Genomic DNA, 16,308 nt, shown 5'->3' with positions numbered 1-16,308 from the left:
TTCTAGATAAAAAGGCCATAATAACTATCATAAATAACTATTATATACCCATATTCACTGTCAGTATGAGACGGAGTAAAAGTATAAAAAAATGTTTTTGTAATATTTTTGTATTTATTTCTGATCTTGAATAGAATAAATACAATAATGAAAAAATAAATAAAATATGCACAAAAAGAAAACATTGAAGTAGCATATCGCCGTGTTCAGAATTTCATTGGCTACACGATACGCCTGTCTTTGGGAGACTCGGTTGCTATTGGCTCGGTCTTTAAACAAAAGAAGAGGGGTGGCACTTCCTTATCGAGTTGACACTCATTGGCTAAATGAAAGCTGTAGATAAGGCATGGAAGCTCCGATTGGCGCCTAGAGTCTGGTCTCCATTTTGGAATCATGAGCTCAACGCTGCATGCACGGGAAATAAAGTTTTTACCGAGTATAAACGGGAATCACACACATCGATCAGCTGCTTTCAAAGATTGCAACAGCTGTTCATGGGAATGCTGTTGTGATTGTGATCTCAAAACTGTTTTGATACTAAATAGACAAGATTCTTAGCTTTCTAGCGATGTATGGCGCTGGGTACCAAGTCCAGCATGGTGGACTGTAAGCAACACAGGGCAAGATACAATGTGGCGGGCGTCCACATTTTGGGAATCTATGCCCACCTACACACATTTGAGAGCTGACTGAATGTTTGTGCAACATAATTAGATTATTTTTGTCGTTTACAGTGTTTTATAATAATAATAATAATAATAATAATAATAATAATAATAATAACAATAATAAGCTTTATTTGTATAGCACCTTTCATACAAGAATTGCAGCCCAAAGTACTTCGCAGCAAAAACATAACAATTAGTACAAGATTAGACAGAATTAGAGCATTTACAGAACAATAATCACAGTGTTGATGTAAATGAGTCTGAAGTACCATTATAAAAGATACTATAAAATAGCAGATAAAATAGCAGAATTAAAATAGTATAAAATAACATTGGAGATCATGCCTAGTTTCAGTATCTGTGCCGTACTTAACGACCCTGCTGATCACACCATTCATGTAAATGTTTTAAACTATCAGAGCCATATTTTGAAAGCATGAGATCAACAATGGCCCCTGTGGCCTTTCAACTGGTTTACTCCCTTCGGTTAAAGCCAGTTTTTCTCCAATACACATTTATCAGAGAAACTTCCTCTTGTTCCCGTGGTAACAGTCTATTTGATCTCAGGTTTTTCAAAAATACACACTCTGAAATGTATCTCAGTTACCTTTACACATTCAATGTTAAACCAGGTATAGCAAACATTTATGGAATCATTTAAATTAGTTTAAAGTGGCATAGAGTAGCAGCATTAACGCCGCTCACGTTTCATAAATTGCAAACAGATATTTTCGATGCAATCTTCACCAGAAGCATGTTCAATGAATGCGCTCTTTATTGAGTTAATGCACCACACTGCTCATGATCTTGCACTCCTCCAGTATCTCAGTTTTCTGGGCGAAGCATGACCAGTCATCCATACTACAATAATAATAATAATAATAATAATAATAATAATAATAATAATAATAATAATAATAATAATAATAATTATAATAATAATTATAATAATAATAATAAATTGTATTTATAAAGCGCCTTTCAAAGCTAAAAGCAATCTCAAGGCGCTAAAATACAGGCAACAACAACAACAACAACAACAACAACAACAACAACAGACATAAGATTTTACGGAAAGGCTTTTGTGAAAAGAAAGGTTTTTAGGCTCTTCTTGAAGGAGTCGGTGGCCTGTGGAGCCCTCAGGTGTTCTGGGAGGGAATTCCACAGGTGAGGAGCGGCTGAGCAGAAGGCCCGATCGCCCATGGTGCGGAGCATGGTCCTGGGGGGGTGGAGCAAAGTTTTTTTAGAGGAGTGGAGGTTGCGTGTGGAGGTTTGTTGGGGGAGGAGTTCGTTGAGGTATGGAGGAGCATTTCAATGTATGCACTGATGGGTGAGTAGGGAGATTTTGTATTCGATCCTGAATGCGACAGGAAGCCAGTGGAGGGAGTAGAGAATGGGTGTGATGTGGTTATACAATAATGCAGTATCAATTCCGATGGACCGGCAAGTCCAGCGGACATCTCCCCAAACAGATCCAGTACTCCCAGCAACACCGCTGCAAGGAAAGAGAGAAAAATGTTCAACCACCCACAATTACCTCCACTTACCTCTGCCCACACTGCAACAAAGCATGTGGATCACAGATTTACAGCCATCTGAACACCCACAAGTAGACCACCCAACAGAGGACAGTCATACTCGCCTCGAGTTACCACCGATGATGAGGATCCAAATTAGCTGCAGATGTTGATTAATGGCAGAGTTTACATTTCTCCCTTATGCAGAGTCAACCAGCTGTCAGTCCAGTTGCTGGCTGGCACATCCTGTGTGTGCATCAGCCACAGCTCAGGGACAACAACGATTCAGATCATGTTGGATGTATTACAGCATAGGTCTTCAACAGGGGGTCAACGGAGGTACTACAGGGGGGTCGCAAAATTGTTTGTAGATAAAGCAAAAAATTATAATAACATTTTTTAAATAAAAAATATTTATATATTTTGTACATTCACATCACAGCACCCCCCACCCCCCAAAACAACAGAGTGAAAATTGAATTTCCCCTTGAGGAATTAATAAAGTATGTCTTCTTCTTCTTCTTCTTGAGTCATCTTGTCACCATGACCGTGTGACACAGATCAGTAATAACTTATGTATGTCAGTAGTAAAACTGCGGTGGAATAACAATAATAGATTTGTGAATATGTGATATCATGTGACAATACATGGACAGATTAGCCTGTTATTGATGCTCTGGGGAAAACAATTGGCTGTCGGGCTGCTACTTCAACAGGTCTTAGACTTACTTGGGAGTTTACATCGAGAAACGTTTTCACTGCAGTTTTAGGTCATCCATTGGAACACATGTGTTTCAATCATCACCAGTCATGTAAAATATTTTGCTTCAGCTATGTTCCACATGTTCCACATTATGACTGGAAGTGTATATTTTTGCCTCTTGTGTATTTTCTTTCAAATGAACCACATAAATGCTGCATTAATCCATATGTTTATATTAACAATGAAGCAATTGACCCTTACCTCTAGAAAGCGCTTTAGAGTCTTTCAACTCATTGTTTTGGTTTGTTTTGGTTTTAGCGAACATAACTTTATTGTTTATTTATTGTTCACTCTCACCGCTGTCATCAACCTTGTTTTGAGCTACAGACAACTGTTTTAAGCAAACAATAACAATACGCTCGCTGTACATTACTTGCTCAGCACCAAATGGCAGACAGACAATGTTAGCTACTAGCTGGTGGACAGTATTTAGCAAATAAAGAAACAGATATTTCCCTCAAGAGTTGGTGGAAAACAAAACAGAGCTACAAAGGAGCGTAAATATTGGGCTTACATTCACTAGTTGGACAGAAATACAACTCAAAAGGATAGTGTGGCACCAGAGCAACTTCATAAGGTTTAAATGTGTTCTGTGTTTTGTTTACAGCTTGCTCCGCTGTCTCCAGGTGGACAAAAAAATCAATGAAATCTTTAAAAACCTATTTCAACCACAGAAGAAATGTTTTATTTTCCATACTTGCGAGGATTATCCTCTTACTCAGAGAGGAGAACGTACTGCTTCATAAAGGGAAGTGTTGTTTTGGTGTTGGTCTGTAGTAACTTTTCTCCTTTAAAAACCTTTACACCTTTTCGCCATGACACCCCCCCCCCCCTCCTTTTTTCTTTTTGGAATTTGACACATTAAACGTTTATAAATAAACTGTTTATTATTACTTTTAATTGTACTGCATAGTTTCCACACAGTTATGAATCATTTCAAATATAGTAAAGTAAAATAAGTAAATAAGATTTAATATTTAATATTTCTTATCTTTTCCGAACAACATTTTTTATCCTTTGTGGTCTGCAGATTCTGGACTATCTACTGTGTGTCTGGACAGCAGGGTGGGCTTATGGATTGTTAAAAGGATAATAGGAACACTGGGTAGGAAATATGGGCAACACTATTATATGGAACTTTTCTAAGAGGATTTTAAAGTAATTTATTCACAGGGAAATATGATGTGAGGACAAAGGAAAACACAGGGGGTCACCAAAATCATTAGGAATCTTTATGAGGGCTATGGCTACATACAATATGGTACCCAAACCAAAGTGTTTGAGTGGACACATAATAAACAGTATATAGTCTCTATGTGTTCTTGTAGCTGTTGTCCTATTAAATTGTTAATAATGCTGTAAAATGCTTAAAAACTAAAATGTATATGTAAGACCACTAACTGCAGTACTATTAGTTCCAATCAGTACACTGACAAATCAGTAGAATACACGGTGCAAATACAATAATAATTGTGATTTTGATGTGAACGCATTTGCTCTCAGCGTTGGACTAGAAGAGACATAATTTACTGGACTTTCATTTCACACTGCACACTTGGTGAGACCAATACAGCGCTGCAGAATACAAATGTTGTTTCTTTTCCAATTGATTGAGGAATACTAGAGGTAGTTTGTGTCCTGAACTGTCTGCAGCGCCAAGATAGACAAAAACGTTAATGAGGAGGCACTTCTGTTCAGCCGCTCCCGCTGTATTCACCATGTGTTTGTTGAACTGAGCTCATATCAGTTCCATTAGGATTTACTGCCACTTATGGTATGTACGTACACCATAGGTATGTACAGTGGTCTTAAATAGACATGCAACAGTTATAATGAAATGTATTCATTCAGGTGTGATCACTTGTGGTCACTTTGTGCACTCCATATCAAACTCAGAAGTGAAAAGGACGTACAAATGCATCTCTGATCTTTGAACATCCAGCCGAGCATATAAAGCTATTGTTCATGTTGTGTTTCTTATGCATGAACACTTCAATCCATCACATTGGGTCTCTCCCTTGTTCACTTATCACTTGATCAGCCTACCATTTATTGCTTGTTCCTTGCACTATCACATCTGGCAGCCTAATTACTTGTATTGCTATTGTGAGTTATTTTTCTTCAAGGGAAATAAATCTACTCCTAAACACTGTGTTCTTTATCTGACTAATTGTAGCAGCCTTGAATAATCTCAGTGCATGTCATGTGTTAATGAGTAAGGATGCACAAACTTAATTAACTAAGAAGTTTTTCAACATTATAAATTCAACTTTTGTAGATTTTAAGTCCTCCATTTAGTTGCAGATAGCGTGAGGGGCAGGGTGAATACTTGCTGTATCGATTGCTGCCTTAATTCTAAATAGAGACTGACAGTTCAGGCTGCCGCTGGATGCCCCAATGGCTGAGTCAGTTCCTTGTCGCTGTCACAGCTGTGCTTGCCACTGGCAGGTTTGTTCCCCTATCAGTGGATAAGGATATCCATCTTCACACCTCAGGGTCCTCAGTAGGCAGCCGCTCACCCAAACGGCCAACTTTGCTGAATCAAGGCAGGGCATTTCAGGTAACCAGCCTCTCTCTGGATTCATTATTTAGCCATCATTTTTGGTGGCGGAACAGGAAACTCCGGGGCCATGCTTTGAACTTTATTATACCTCTCTTTTTTGTGTGATACATTTTACATGTCTGGAATCATGTCCTGCTAATATATGGTGTATTCAATATGTTAAAGTTTCAGTAGGAATATTTCATGACAGAGCTGACAGTGTGGTATCAGGAAATCCCTCAAGTATCCTTGAGCCAGTCACTGATGCATTGATATGCTGAAGCAGACCTCAGATCATTTGGAACAGGTAGACAGGGAAGTTCTCTAAGAGGATTGATGGAAAATATAATGTTAATGGACTGTGGCGACAGCAAGTCAGCAAATGAAGACAACTTCAATCATTCTTCACAACTCCTTTCAGTACAGCTGCTGAGCCCCACCTCTTGGCTTACATCCCCGCTTACTTTATTATCCCGTCAGTTTAAAATCAAAGAGGAAACTCCTCCCTGTTTAACTTTGTCCAATCACTTGTAGACCTAACAATACCGAATACTGAATATCCGAAACGGGAGCCAATCACTAATCACACGCTGCATATCGATCAAATGAAGTGCACACGTAGCAGGATGCCTCCAGCTTCTGATGGTGTATTGACACCAGATGGAGTCTCTTCTTTCAAAATATATTATGTTCTTAAAATAGTCTCTCTTGACCAAATTATTTTTAGTAGTGGAAGTAATTACTGAAGAAAATACTGCAAGGTGGAAAACAAGATATACATTCCTTGTTATCAACAGTGCTGAACCTTCTGCGGCTTTTTGTTTCGTTTGTTCCATTTCCAGTTTGTCTTTTAACTTCCGGGTCACTATTCCCAAGATATAGTAAGCTCACACAGGCTTTCTAAAACTTGGGAACACACGTCCATATTTTTAAGGAGGTCATATGGACCGACCACATCCACTGCAGATCTTAGATTAAAAACACAATCTTTGGCATAACATCATCAGGGTCATTTCTCCAGACATATACAAAAGCTTCATACACTTGCCTTTCAAATCTCTGAAAGGCAAAGCTGAATCAATTTTTTGTAAAAAAGGAAGAGTAACAGAGAGAAGTTTACTGTTTTGTTCAGCAGCTGGTCTGCACATTGAGACTAACATTATCACTCTCCAATTATTGTTAAAAAATATTCTTTGAAAAGTAGACACCTAAGTAACAACTTAAAAAAAGATAAACCCTTTTGTTAGTTACATCACATTTATTTATCCTTCAGCATCTTCATCAATCTTTAAATGTAGAATTTCTATTATCTTATACATATAAGACAAACCTGTTTAGCCTGAACTAAATGAATGTCCCGTGTAATTAGAAAGATTCATCACCAAGCCTGCCCCCTAATGTTCCCCACATATAACAAGACAAGAATGAGTGTGGATTACATATCCGACCACAAGGTCATAATAGAGTCCTTATATTATAATTATAATTTATTATTTTTTGTTAAATTATAGTTAATCTAATTTGTTAACTTGTTACAAGATAATGTTCTGCTTGGAGTTGCCATGACGTCACTCTGCATAATAAGTAGCCATGTGCTCACACACATAGCAGGACATAAAGGAAATAAACTTAATGTAGGTTTCGGACAAAATTGGCCATAAAAAAAATCACCATGCCTTTTAGGGCTCCGTAATGTTCAACTTAAAGCTGCAACTAATTATTATTTGTATATAAACATTACATTAAATGACTATGTCAAATGTTAAAGGGGTCGCTCATCGTGTAGAAACACCACAGAATGATCAATTCTGTATTTCCCCTCAGCTCTAGCGTAGCCTCCGCTCGTATCAACCTCCTTTCCAGCCGCAGCAGTTGCTGTTTTCAGAAAAAATAAAACTCTGATGAACCAACTGTACGCTACCTGCACCAAACAGCAGACCGACCAAGTTAACCACCACCTGGTGAACATAGTGAAGCAACTTTTGTTGCAGCTTTAAATTAACTACTTTGACGTGGGCCATATGAATTAAGATTATTATCAAATGTATTATAGTTTGTGAGCTCTGCTAACTGCAGTGCATGATCAGTGGACAAGTGAAGACATACTGACTCCGGTTTTGCTCAACTCATTGCTCACATTTCAGTATTATTACTATGACATAGCTTTGGTACCTTTAGATCTTGTGATAGTGGCTTTAACACAACGTGCTGCATCGATAAGTAGAACATTAATTATTAAGTTCAAGACAAAGTGCAACATGAATAAGAATAATCCAATTCTTACATCTGATCTTCTAAAGAAAAGCCAGGAGACTATGCTCACTGAGGCGGTGACTTTTCTTTCTCCTTTCAATCTTTTAAAAGTGATGTTTTTAATTGCACAAGCATTGGAATCGTCACCACTTCTGTGCCTTTTCATTTACAATTCTCTTTCCTTCTTAAAAGATAGAGGAGGCAAACTGCTTTATTTCAGTGGCTCTGAATAATTGATGCATAATGCTGTTGTGAAGTGGAATGCACCTCATAGCGGCTTCTTGAGCGAGCAACGGAGACATGGTGCACCTTTTCAAGCTTCCTCCTCCTGTCTCAAGAACAGGGAGGGGAGAGGGGAGAGGGCGAGAGGAAGGAGCAAACAAAAGAGAAAAGGCACCAAAATAAAAGGAAGCAGAAATCTCCCCAATACACAGCAGATGGGACAGGAGTTTATGACTGAGAGGGCAGAGACACAAAGACTAGAACAGGGGTGGTTTCGGGTCAGTGGAGATCCCAGTTTAGCTCTGAAATATGTGAATGAATAAGATTAGCATCTGCCAATTTACATGGTAAATATCACAAAATGTTCCATCCAGTTTATTAGAACAAACGTTCCAGCAGCAGTGTTTTTGAAATCAGTGCTAACAAGAGAACATTCATTATCAGCCACCAGTGAATGAACATATTAGGTAACATTATGTATTCAGACACACCTGCGGGGCTCTGCCAGCCGGTCGCACTTATTGTTGTTTGGGATCTGAGGGAGAGGGCGAGTCGGGCAGTCTGCAGGTTGGACTGGAAAGGACAACTGTGGCCAGTGTCGACTTCAACACTTCAGCCTCCTCAGTATTCTCATTACCAGGGACAATGATTATGTATCTTCCTTCCCTGCCACAGGTTTTGCTAAAAAAAAATCAACGCAAGATGAACAGTAAAGCTCAGGCTCCATAAAGCCAGCCGTGGTACCGCCTGAGAGCGAGAACAACTTCTTTCTTTCCAGATGAATTCCTCTGTCAGTGTTTGTGTCTCAGAGCCGCACTGCCACTAGATGTTCCTGATATGAGTTCATCTTGTTTAAATGCCAGGAAGTGTTTCGACCAACGGGAGGCCTGCGACTGAGAGTAAGATTATAGCGGCAATCACTGCTGGGCAGAGGGAGCGTCTGGAGCTGGGGAGCGGGAATTCTCATTTTTTTAATTTCTCATCATCCAATATTTCTTACAGGGCAATTCATCTAAAAGCCTTCCTCTACCTCCTCTACCCCTCCTCTACCCCTCTACCTCTCTACCTCCCTCCTCTATCTCCCCCTCTACCTCCCCCTCTCCCTCCCTCTCTACCTCCCCCTTCTTTGAGGAAGGGAGGAACACATTTGGATCATGGCAGTTCTTAAGACAAGCCTGTGTATGTGTGTGTATTCACAGAAGCACCGAATGACAATGCATGATTTATATGCATGTGGATGTGTACACATTTTGTAAATGTAACTGATCATTAAAGGAAGCAGCAAAATGTGACAGCCTTGGCAAAGCAACAAGTTTGGAAAAGAAAAAATAAGAAAAAAAGACATCTCAGATATCTGCTCCTGCTATTCATATGCGAGTATAAATATTAATGCAACTGTGCTGTCAACAAGCTTTTAAAGACCTGTACACTGAAACGTGGCGGGGACTCCACTGACACCTTTTTTGTTGACTCTGTCTGTGCTTTTAAGTGATTTGGGCAGATGCTGACAGAAACTATCACAGTCATGAACTTTGAACGAGGGGAATCTGCTTGGTTGTCTTCAGTCAACTGTCTTTAGATCCTAATATATTAACAATAACTGAGTGTGTTGTGTGAGCACCTTAGTGTGAGATTAGAGAGCTCCCACTCACTACTCTCCCCTCCATTCTGTTTAGTTTATAGCATGAGGGATTTTAAGCCCTGTACCCTGGTAAATTTGTATATTGGTGTTGGGAACTAACACATTACTGAGTAACACGTTATAATAAATCTGTTTACCTTTTTAAGTAATATGCAGTGTATCATTTCACACCCGTAGAACACATCGAAAACACAGAAAGAAGTCATTTAAATGTGGAAAATTTCACAAAAATCAATGTTTTTCTGCAGATTTACTTCAATGTCAGGGAAAAGGAGAGTGGTGTGTGCTGACATGTCAAGACAATAGGGACATTCCAGGAACTTCTGTCGTTTTCTATTATTACTATTAGTACATAATAATGCTCCATTACTATTTTTTGGGGCATGTTTATTATGTGCAAATGTGTTTATACCTGTGCAGAAACACTTCTAGGTGGAGTGAAGAGCATGCCATCCTATGGGTGGACAAAACACCCATAGATGGCATGGGTGTCGAAAAACAGTTTTGGAGAAAATAATTCTGCAAAGGAGTTCATAGCATTTTACTGGATTACATAACTGGTGACAGTAGTTGTGTGAAGAAAGAAAAAAGAGCCCTTGAGAGAGAAGTTTAAATCTCGCCTGCTTACTCAACTCCTCACACCTGACCCGGTTGGTCATCCCAAATCCAAAGTCTGAAACGTTTGTGTTTCAGTATGTTCAACCATCCAGCAAGCAATTTGGTTGAGGCATACAGACACCTTTAGACAAGAGGCTTTATATCACAATGTCTTTCATGTTCATAGCCACTGGTCCAGGAAGCCTGAAGAGGAGACATGTAACCACGGTTTTAACAACATTTGACAAACTTTCAAAGTGTGATTATACCTAGACTGGTGGTTTGGGATCCCACAAGTCAAACATAAATCTGAGAGATTGCGAGATGATTAAAGTTTTATTTTTAACTTACCTGAATTATTGCGTGATTATTGGATACATATTTCACAACAAAAAAAACAAAAACATTTTGGTTGACCTTTTCACAACCAGTAGATAAATGTGATGAATGACCTCTGAGACCAAAAACCAATCTTAGATATTTAAGTCAGTTGAACAGAAACAACTCATGCCAGGTCTGAGGTAAACAAGGCTTTGATCTCATCTAATGGCATTCTCTGGAGCACTTCAGTTGATACAAATAATTATTTTATTTCATGGTAGTACTCGAAAGATGGAAAACATATCTTTTACGACCCGGCTCGGCAAGGGAAAAGGGAGTAAAATATAACCAGATGTTGATGGTAAATAAAGTATATTTATTAATAGAATATGGATAATTGGCAACCAATTGCTTTTAACGACACCACAAATAGAACAAAAGGAGGGCTCTTAACATAAGAGCATGAGGCGTCAAAGCCAACTAACAAAAATAACCACCAAACTAAACATTTCTAAAACAAAGCTTGGGGTGAAAACTTAATAACAAAAGAACACAACAAAACAGCGCCGGGGCACCCTAATGTCTAACAGAAAACGCTGCAAACTTCTAATCAATTAACTTCAAAGATAAACCTAGTTTCGACACCTAGGATACAGTACACAGAATTTCAGCCAACAATATACGATACACGGAATCTAGTATCCACACAAGTACGAGGCATCTGGCTGACAACACCAGCAGCCCCGACTGTCGAGCTGGTTTGGCACTTGTAGTCAACCGGTCTTTCCCGTGCCCTCGGATTGGAGAGCCAGAACAAGTGCACACCAATCACAACTCGGTCGTCATCAAGGTGGGAGGAGGAGGTGTCGCCGCAGCCAATCAAGGGGCGGTGGTCACACATCCAAATCTGCATACTTAAATAGGGAAAACAAGGTGCATGCATCCACAAAGTAATCCCTGCAGATAAATAAGGCCGTGGCCCGTAACAATATCACACCTCTGGAAAAACATCCTCGGCATTGTCACATTGCTAACTTGTTCCCTCTGTATGCTAACTCAAAAAAAGCTGACAGTTTACAATGGAAAGGAGATAATTTGCCATCACACTATGATCAAAGATAATTCCTTGTTTTATTCATTGGTAAATCAGCAGCCAAAGCTGTCATCGTACACTAGAGTACTTTTTCTTTGCAAACATTTACACAATATATCCCTGTGGAAAAATGTCTACATACTGATTACCAGTCTCTGCTGAAACAAACAAGGGAGGGGTAAGTGATCAAAAGCAGTGTCGTAACTGCTTCCTGTTTATAATTTGAGCAATTTACTTCACATCAGACATTCTACATTAATCAGATTTAGTGAAGATAAAGATGATACTATATGTCAACCTTTTGTTTTTAACCCTCGAACACAGTTTTCTGAGCTACTGTTAACCACTCGCCTGGGATCTGTGACAGGCCGCTACTGTGACAAATTCACACTGTCTTATATCAATGTTTGATTGTGGCATACATTGATTCAGGATGTGAAACTGTAATGAGACAGTCTTTGGTGCTTAATCTGCATCTCACAGTTTGTATACTATCCCACCTCCACTCTCGGTGTCACTAATCGCTGGCTACGATAGACGATAGGTGTCAAGCAGCACAGAGGATTTGGCATGGCCGTTTCCGCCTCACCTTCCTGAGGCAGCTTGTGTAGTTAACTGCTTTGCACTTCTGATCTTCCTTTAATTTGGTTTACTCTGTCATTTGCAGCAGGGCACTTTATTGTGACACCATTATTTACATGCGAGAGGAACTCCCTGTATCTATGCACTGGGTCCGATAGATTTTGAATCATTGCTGGAACTATTACTAGCCAAAAATGTGATAAATCAGTAGATAACTTTTTTGAAATATACATATATTCTGATTTGGAGCATTGTATTAACCAGTTTGCATAACATTCCTTTCAGTTTCCCCTCACATTACTGATTGTTATATGGTCCCGGGCGCTCTGTGGGAGTGGACAGCAGGGATTTTCATTGTGGTAGAAAAGTGGTGGATTCATTTTCAAAGGCAGTTGAAGGATCAGTCTTAATTATCTCAGGTGCTGGCCCTTGCTCTGATACCTGCCCACGTCCCCTGGTGTCTCAGGTGTCTTTTCACATTGTATTGAAAGTATTTGTGTGTTTGAGTGAGGGTTGTTGGGCTTCTGTCTTTGTGAGGACCCAAAGTCCTCACAAGTATACAGTAAAATACACTGCTGATGCAGTAAGAAACAGAAGCAGATCCGCACCATGGCATCAATTTAATACAAATGATTCCCATGTCAAGGATGCAATGGCCAATTGGTTGTGTTTGATTAACACATTGTGCATTGATAATTACATGCAAATTACCTCTGTAATTCGCGTGGCATAAATGTATAAAGATTTCTGGTCCCTGCTGAAACTGGTGATTTGACTTTACTTAAGAGTGCCATGTATTTGTGTTCAATTTCAATACTTAAATGAATAATGGTCATCTAGTAGGACATTGCTGATTGGGTCCATCTAACCACAGCACCTTTTTCCTCATCATGTAAGAAAGCTCATCTGTAACTATGACCAAATATTAAGTTTGTGTTAGCTTTTGACTGAAGCCTGGGCCCTCCTCTTGGCTCCCTCCAATCATGTTTAAACAATGTCTACGACTTTATAATGAAGCATTATGAAGCCTAAGTAATGAGGTGGCCGTGAAAGGCCCTTGTATAGCTTTTCCCAAGCCCTTTAACACAGAGTCCTGACCTTTTTAACTAGTCAAATTAATTGGGCCGGGCTAACCTTTTAGAGGCTAACTGTGAAATAGGACCAGCGTTCCCGGGTCGGCTCATTATACCACACTAGCTTTGGAGTGTAAGGGCTCTTTTTCCCCTTTAGTTTGGGGACGCACAGCAGCCAGTCAGCGACTCAGATGGGAATTGAAATTCAGGTCAATCCAATTGAGTCCGATGCTCTAAACCTGGTCTTTTAGAATCTTTAGTTGAGGGGGTAAGCTACTGTTCACTTACAGGGAGTCAGAACCAGTACAATGGTACATTGAAATTGTTTGTATTAGTGCAGGAATGTGCTCGTGCCGCTGAGTCTTGGGTTTTGAAGTGCGTCTATGCTCACATTTACGGTGGCAACGCTACAGTGTACTCATCATGAGTGCAAAAGCTCCCACAAATTTATTTTATTTTCTTGGCTCAATAAAGTCAAAGCCCCATTAAATGTGTATCCACCAGGATTGGAAAAAAGTTTAAGTTCAGACTGGCTGACATCATAGACCAGGGCTATTCCACTATATTGTTCTGGGGGCCACATTTTCAGAAAGCTAAAGGCCCAGGTGGGGACATTTACCTGAGCCATTATTCTCAGGGGATAAATTGACCCAATCGACTTCTCTTTGGCCTTATGACCTTATGACCTTATGACCTTATGCTAATTTGTGTTTCTTGGTTATAATTGTTTATATGCACTCCAGATACAGACATATTTTAATCAATACATAGGATAAGAAATGCTAAGTTTTGACATGGAGCAGCACATTTGGAAACAAACATTTAATTTAATTTAAACATTTTTTACCCCAGTTCTACACCAACTAACCTGTTGGATTAAATCAAGAAACAGCCCCATTTTGTTAATAACAAATCAGTATCACATAGTGATATTTGTGTTTTGGTAAAACAGCGCTACCGCCAGCACATCAGTAACCATTTAGGCACAGACTGATACTGCATCACGGCAGACAGCGAGAGCCTTAAATCAAAATGATAATAAATTCTGATGAAGTTCTGTGAGAAGCTGATGAGAGAAACTCTGCTGAAATCAGAAAGACGCCACAGTTACTGTAGAAAGTACTGTGTTGTGTCAAAGGGGTGTTTGTTCTGCTTTTCCCTTCTGTTCGGTGAGAAAAGGAGTGAATAACTGGATAGAAATAAAATAATACTTTAACACAGGGGTGGGGAACCTCCGGCCTCCGGCCCGCGAGACCATTTGATCCGGCCCTCGAGGTAATTCATAAACACACGCAAAAAAATCCACTAGAAAAAACCCTCAAAAAATCTAGACAGCAATCGTATAAAAAGGGCGACTGACTGTCAGGGTCCTTGAACACAACACGAGCGGAACGTGTCATTGCGTGGTCACGTCATGTAAAACTTCAATATTAAACGACATCAGTGAACGCAGCATGGCGAGTGTAAAACAGAGAAAGCTGGAATGTCGAACTTTCCAGGAGAAATGGACGAACGATTATTTATTTGTGGAAGTAAAAGGCCAGTCTGCCTAGTTTGTGCGGACGCGCTTGCGGTGATGAAGAATAATCTTTAGCATCATTACAGCACGAAACATGTTAAACTGCACGAGCTGAAAAGACGAGTGCGTTTGGATAAAGATAACGCTCTTCGGCGGAGTTTGGCCCAACAAGCAGCTCTCTGCAGAGAGTAACATACAAACATGGAGATAGAGAGGTAGACCACCACACCAAGAACAGACTATTCCACCACTGCTGTGCAATTATCACTGCCATGTGCAATACTCACTTTATCTTCTATCAACCACTTGGTACTTATATTATATTTTATTATTGTTTACTGACTTTTTACTTCATATGTTCTTTTGTAACAAGATACATGTCCCCGTTGTGTGACTATTTCTGGATTTCTGATTTCTGATAAAACAGAAAGATACATGGATAAAAAAGTTGCTTTTTTGCACAGTATAAAAGAAAAGTACAATGAATGGGCTGCGTCTTAAAAAAAATTGCAGAGGTTATGAGTTCAATAATTAATATGGACCTCGGAGGATGTTGTAAAAAGTAAAATGGCCCTTGATAGGAAAAAGGTTCCACACCCCTGTTTTAACACATGCTGTTTGGTGGGTTGTGTGTTTGCCGAATTACAGGAGATATTGGATTAATCAGCAGCATGCATGGGAATAAATTACAATATAATAGATTTGTGTATTTTTCCCCTGATGATTTCTAGCTGCTACACAAAGTCCAGGCGGACGGATGGGGTTGTGGCAGTACAGAATCAAAATATCCTAATAACTTCCCTCAGGTCCTTAGCAGCACACACGCAAAGCGTCAAGTAGACCGTTCCGAGGGTTTGCGAGATAATCAAAACTCTCTCTCATTCACACACACACACACACACACATACACACACACACACACACACACACACACACACACACACAGAGAGAGAGAGACTTATGTCATTGTAGCATGATGGGACACGGTTGTCCTTTCTAGAAGACATGTATTGAATAGCGTCTTATTGAACACAATTATCATAGTTATGACAAATTCAGGTATAAGGATCAAATAACTTTTTGATGCAGAATTTTCTAAAGACACACAAACAATGAGAGAAAGGAGTTCAGACATTGTAGGTACTATAGAGAGGATAAGTGGGATGTAAAAAAAAGAATACAAACATTACATTCAACCAATATGCAATAATGTATGAAGTCCCAACATTTACTGTAAATCATTGAGGTTTAAGGAGATAATTACAAAATTGTCTAATCTGTTGTTTTGATCCTGAAACGTAGTCATAAAAACAATTTGTTGATATTAGGAATGAAGCAAAACAGGTTTGTTTATATATTGCTAACAGCAAGGACAGATTAAGTTTGGGAAAAGTGGCCATCCACCAGGCAATCCCTGATACCATTATCATTCCCCACTCCACGCACTCCAGCATGCTAACAGTTTTATGATTGATAATAATTGATTGAAAAATGTTGCATCTAATTTGTTCCTGTC

Source organism: Cottoperca gobio, chromosome 1 (genome assembly GCF_900634415.1).
Source record: "Cottoperca gobio chromosome 1, fCotGob3.1, whole genome shotgun sequence".
In the NCBI taxonomy this organism is placed as follows: domain Eukaryota; kingdom Metazoa; phylum Chordata; class Actinopteri; order Perciformes; family Bovichtidae; genus Cottoperca; species Cottoperca gobio.
The sequence above is the reverse complement of the archived record's forward strand: the minus strand, read 5'-3'. Positions refer to the sequence as shown.